This window comes from Carlito syrichta, unplaced genomic scaffold (genome assembly GCF_000164805.1).
Source record: "Carlito syrichta isolate Samal-C Ts95f unplaced genomic scaffold, Tarsius_syrichta-2.0.1 Scaffold315320, whole genome shotgun sequence".
Lineage (NCBI taxonomy): Eukaryota > Metazoa > Chordata > Mammalia > Primates > Tarsiidae > Carlito > Carlito syrichta.
Genome location: NW_007259416.1, coordinates 359,859 through 365,858, shown reverse-complemented (window position 1 = coordinate 365,858; position 6,000 = coordinate 359,859).

Below are 6,000 nucleotides of genomic sequence, written 5' to 3'. Positions count from 1 at the left end.
TCTTCTTGCATTAGACAGTGTTTTGGTCAAAGGAAAGAATCTGTACAAATTAATCAGTTTGAGATAAATACCATCTTGGCTAACAGCAGGTAATGTATCATCTTTACCTTGTCTGAAACGCTCTGCAAGGAAAGAAGTAAAAGCTGCAGAGCGAGTCCTCTGCCTTCTCCAAAGTTCATTGCATCGCCTCTATTTTGATCAAAAAGGTCTGTTTCGACAGAGGTAAACCATCTTCCATACAGCCATAGGGAGTTTCGCAAGGCCCTCAAGGGTCCTTAAATCCCTATGCAAGAGCACATCAGCATAGGCTGACAAAGGGCCCAAGTGTGGGACAAGGAGGGGTAGGTACAGTCAGGCACTTAAAACAGCTTGAAGGCTTTTCCCTGATAATCCAAGTAACATAAAGACATGAGGTACAGTGAAAGCTATGAAGTAGTGATCTATGTAGCTAAGTACTCTGAATTCTATGATAGGCTCTGGAACGCGAAGAGAATTCTCTGAACTCTCCACTAGGTAGGACAATATCAGTATACATGCCGTGATTGTTGACCATGAAGAATGTTTTAAGAGAAGCTGTCCTAGAAATACGCTAAACAGATCTGGGTAGTTGAATTCTGCAATTAATGAATGGTGTTACAAGCTCTGAAATATACAGAAGACAGAGTAATTCTTCATCTTAGCACCAAAACTTTCCCTCATTCTTCATACATTGTTGGTCATGGTTTTATTATACAATATCGACAAAATAAGAGTACACTAGGTTGTACTGCAAAACATTTGCACATAAAGAATATTCAGAGAAGTTGTGACAAGTTCCATGTCAGTCATAAGAACAAACAAATACAAAGATCATTTCCTGCTTACACTTTCTCTAACATTCCTGCTATTTAAGCAAAATTAAGCATGCTTTGGGGCAATCAATTCAGAATTAAGTCAGTATTTTTAGGTGTAGTTGCTTCTTGAGAAATACTTGATATTTCTCCTTTGCAGTACTTACACATATACAGTATTTGGCAGAGTTGGACATGCTGCAGATTTTTCTGGGGAAAACACATTTTTAAAATAAGAAGTTATCAGAAGTTAAAGATAAGCATCCTACGGAATATGTAAACTATGCATAGTATGTAATCTTGAAATTTACAGTTTAAGTTCACGTTAGCTAAATGTTAATACGATTAGAGAATATAAAATATCCACTTAAAACACTTTTTGGATTTTTTTTTTTAATCTCTCTCTACATCTTGTGAGTTTGCTTTTCCAGAGTAAGTGAAAGATCCTTTGTTAAAACGTGAGCGTGGCCAAAATCATCTGAACGGCATTTTCCTAAATTCTCTTAATAAACTGCTCGCATCCAATAGCTATTGCACAGTGCAATAAAACTAAATATGCTGAAACAAGAAAAATCATCTGATACCACTTCATGTAATAGGAATATTTAGATGCTTAGGTGGCCAATCTATATAGCAAGCTGCTTACTCTTTTCAAATTCAATATCTCAGTTACAAGGAGGACCCAGATCGCAATTTTAATCAAAGCTGTGCTCTTCTAGGTTCATGTCTGTGCAGCTGTGAGAACTCGGAAGAGCTCTGCTTATGTCCTGAGGACATTACTACCAAGTCATTATATCGGAATGGAATTTAAAGTGTAATTTCCTTTCCAAACTATATAGTTTCGTCTCTCTATTCTAAAAGTAGCTTTAGGGTGCATTTCTTATTCCTGTATAATTTCAAAATACAAACTGTAACTTGAAAATATACACAAAATACAAGGGTTCAATTACATTCACATTACTGTTTTCTAGCAGGATGTTGTTCTCTATTCTCCCATTTTGTGAAAATTGGGTATTGCTTCTCAGCTCTGGTAATTCGAAGGTTTTCTTTACTTTGAACTTGGACAAAGAATCCAGTGCTTCAACATATTTTATACTGTTCTCCAGACTTTCTCCATATATCCCCTATTTCAGCTGTTTATATTTAGATTTTTCTTTATGGGGGATTCCCCTTTTCAAGTTAGTGGAATTCCACAACAGTAACTGACAACGAATAAAAAGTACTTTTTAAAAATCTACTTTAAAATGTTTTTCTCATAGGAAATTAAGAACTAAATGTGATCCAAAAGATTGGGACAGCAAATTATGAAGTGGTACTCTGTATGCAATAAATATGCCAACATATCCCCAAATGTAAGTTAATAAAAATCTGTTTACCGAACACAAATCAAGTATTAAAAAAAGTATTTTAAAGGTTATCAGTGTTACAGAATTGTAGTGCTACTGTTTATCTTGATTTAGTGATAAGATATTCCCAGCATTAGTTTTCAAGAATAAGACTGCTTAAAAATCTTTTAAAAGCGCCACTGTATGACAACATGTGCCAGTGATTTACATGCGATTCCATCCTTTCAATAACCACTCGAAGTGAATACCCCCAATTTATAGATGAGAAAACAAGATTCCAAAAGATCACAGTTAGTAGAGGAAAAGGGCTAGTATACAAACGCAAATGATCCCACAGCCCAGGCCCGTCCTTCTCCTCCACCACTGTGCCAAGCCATACCTCATTTAAAAATCAAAGAATAAGGTACTTAATTCTAACAGTTTGATACTCTGTGTTTTCTAGGAATAGGGGAAAAAATTTTTTTAAGTCAGAAACGTTATTTTTCCTTTTTTTGTGGCCAAAATACCTAATCAAAACAGTGAACTTACTATATGTCAAAATTGTAGTTTCCTTTTCATCAGGCAGTAAATAAAACTAAAAAAGCATATACATATTTTTGGTTCTTAATAATATCAATCCATTATAATTTCAAAATCAGTTTGCTTCAAAAGTGTATTTTGCACACTATGCTATGAAGCGTTGACATGAAATTATATCATATATAACTATTAAAGAGAACACAGCACAAAAAGTTGTGAAAATGGGGGGGAAATTTTAAAAAGTGGACTAGTTGGCACATATACTTATTATTACATGTTTTCTTTTGAACTTTTTACCCAAAACAGACAATGCCAATGAATCCTTTTCAAACTCCACAATACAGAAGCTTCAAAGAAAAAGCGGGCTTTAAAAAAGAACCAAAACTCATGCTATGACATGGATGAACCTCAAGGATGCTGCGCTAATAAGTGAAATAAGCCAGTCACAAAAAGATACATACTGTATGATTTCACTTAGATGATGTACTAGAGTCGTCAAACTTGTAAAAATAAGAAAGCAGAATGATGATGGTGGCGAAGTAGGGTGGAGAGTTGTTGTTGAATGGGTAGTTTCACTTTTGCAAGACAAAAAAGTTTTGGAGAGTGGCTGCACAGCAGTGTGGGAAATATATCTAATACTACCAAAATGGCTCAGATGCTAAATTTTGTTATGAGCATTTTATCACAAATAAGTCTTTTTTTTAAATAATTACTTATTAATCAACTTAGATACATACTAAGTTGATATTTGCAGGTTTATGGGTATACGGATGTTCCTTATACATTCCACTTCTGTGTATGTTTGAAATTTTCCTCAATAAAATAAAACAGAACTTTTTTTTTTTTTTTTAAGGAAACCAGCAAGGAAATGAAATCCCCCAGTCAAGACAATTACCTATCATGAAACTATTTGATTATAGCTTAAGGGTATAAAATGTAGTAACATTTTGGCTATAACTGATAAATGTGGTACATCAATTATTTCAACTGGCAAAAGCTGCTGAAAACCATACAGTTTTCTGGGCTTGCATGAGAAAAGTTGTATGGAGAAAATTACATGAACAGTCTAAGTTTGCTATGAAAACAACATATTTTTATTAAAGTAATTAAAGAAAAAAAAAAAAACAACAAAAGGGAAATTCCACAACCTTTGTTTGCATCTATATAATCTTTATGTAGAAAAACTATAAAGTGACAGTCTGATCTAGAAAGCAGCTCCACAATAAACCTAATCCTTACATCAAGAGTAACTAAATTACAGAATCAGTTCACCCAAATGCAAATGTCTTGCTGTAAAGTATTTCAGCTGAGCTGATTTCAACTATATTATTCTCTTTTCTGATAAGCTGTCCTTCCTGATATTTCAAATCACCAGAGATACAACACACAAGAGCCGGCTAAAGTAAAGAAATAAAACACAAATACTGCAAGCACAATTACATGTGAAAATGAATGAGGGCATTTTGTCTATAGATCTACAAAACTATACAAATTACCAATTATACATACAATGCATTTACACTGAAGCTCCATGAGGTGGTACTGAATAAACACTGAGGCATCGAGTTGTCAACTGTGGAACAAGGCTCAGTGAACAGCAGCACATTCCTGCCTTTTAGTCTCTCATTACCACACTTCCCCTGGGATTTGTATTTATCTGTACAGTATCCAAGTCCTAAGAAGGTGATAACAAAAATTTCCAAAGCCAAAAGGACAATGAATCAAACACTCCTTAAAATCTGCTCTAAAACATGCATGTGAAATAGGAATAGACTAATAAGCACTTTGTAAATGTGAGATTTTTACATTCACATGTTCCTTTAAACTTATACGAGCAGTATCTTCACTAGTTTAAAACCAAACAGCATTTTTTAAATTAACAGTCTTAGAAAAGTGGTACTATTTATTTTTAAAAACAACTTTCTCTACTAAAGAAATAACTGTTGTGGTCATCACAATAGTTTTAAGTCACTTTGGCAATATGGATTTATTTGCTCTTATTTTGAATAATAATAATAACAAACTATTATGGCCACATTATTTTTTAGAACTTAAGCCACCATGGAGGCAAATGTATACAGAGTATTTCCAATAAACCCAAGTTTTATCATGATTAAAATTTATTTAAAATATTTTCAAATGCTCAAGAATATTAAAGTTTGGGTAGAAAATACACAAGTAATAAGCAAGTATTTCCAACAAGATTTTTTAATTGGGATTAAAGTCTCAGGGTAAGCCCACAAGAAAGGTCTGCAATAAAGAAAAATCATGTCAGTGAATAGTCATTTCTGCCAACTTTAGCAGAAAAGTTCAAAACATTCTGAGCCAAATAAAAGCATTCTTTTGGGTAAGGGCTTTTTGTTGTGTCAGTTCTTTAATCTCTAACTTCTCAACACGTCACACCTCAGAAATTTCCATATGCTTACCATCAGTAAGAAGAAACTACAATGTGAAAGAAAAGATTCACTAACTCGATCATTTTCAATCATAGGTCTTTCTTTGGTAAGAATCAGACCAGTACTTATTTACTTTCTCTCATCTGTAGAAGAGAGCAGAGTTAATGGTATTAATCTAGTGAGGAATCCTTGGGTATAAATGTTAGGTTGGAGGGTAAAGAGCTTAAGTCATGGCCTTTATAAGAACAGTAGACAAGAGAGGATTTCCTCTGATATGCAACTGTGGTAGAGGACAATAACTATCTATTACATACAAGGAACACAGTCTTTCTTCTAACTAGTAGACCAGGCCTGTGAATAGTTTATTTAGTCAACCCACAGAAACACTGCTATGTAACTAGAGAGTTCTTTAGATGAGAAACAGATAAATAGTGAGCTGTTATAAAAATATGGCAGAATAGCTCCCCCTTAAAAGTCACCAATTTCTGATGTCATTAAACTTTCATAACATCCATGGGGAATTAAATAGGCTTCCTCTAGATATTTTCTCATAAAGCAAAATTGGAAATCACCTATCTAACAATACTATTTGTAATTCAAGAAAAAAATCCAACACAGTCTAATATGCACATTAACAAACTTCACAGAATACAGATTCTTTAAGGCCTAAGCAATCCCTACCCACCCACCCAAAAGGAAGTCAGTTTTACCCACTATAAGACAAACTATGATGCTTGCATCAGGATCTAGAAGAGAACTGCTAAATTCCATTGCAGTAGGAAAAAATATTACAAATAAGCACCCAAAACTGACCTAACATGTTCTACTCAAATCCTCCTTCTCTAAGATATTCTTTTTCAAAGAGAGAAGCATCCCTTGCAACTTGACTGGAAAAAATCATTCTGTGAC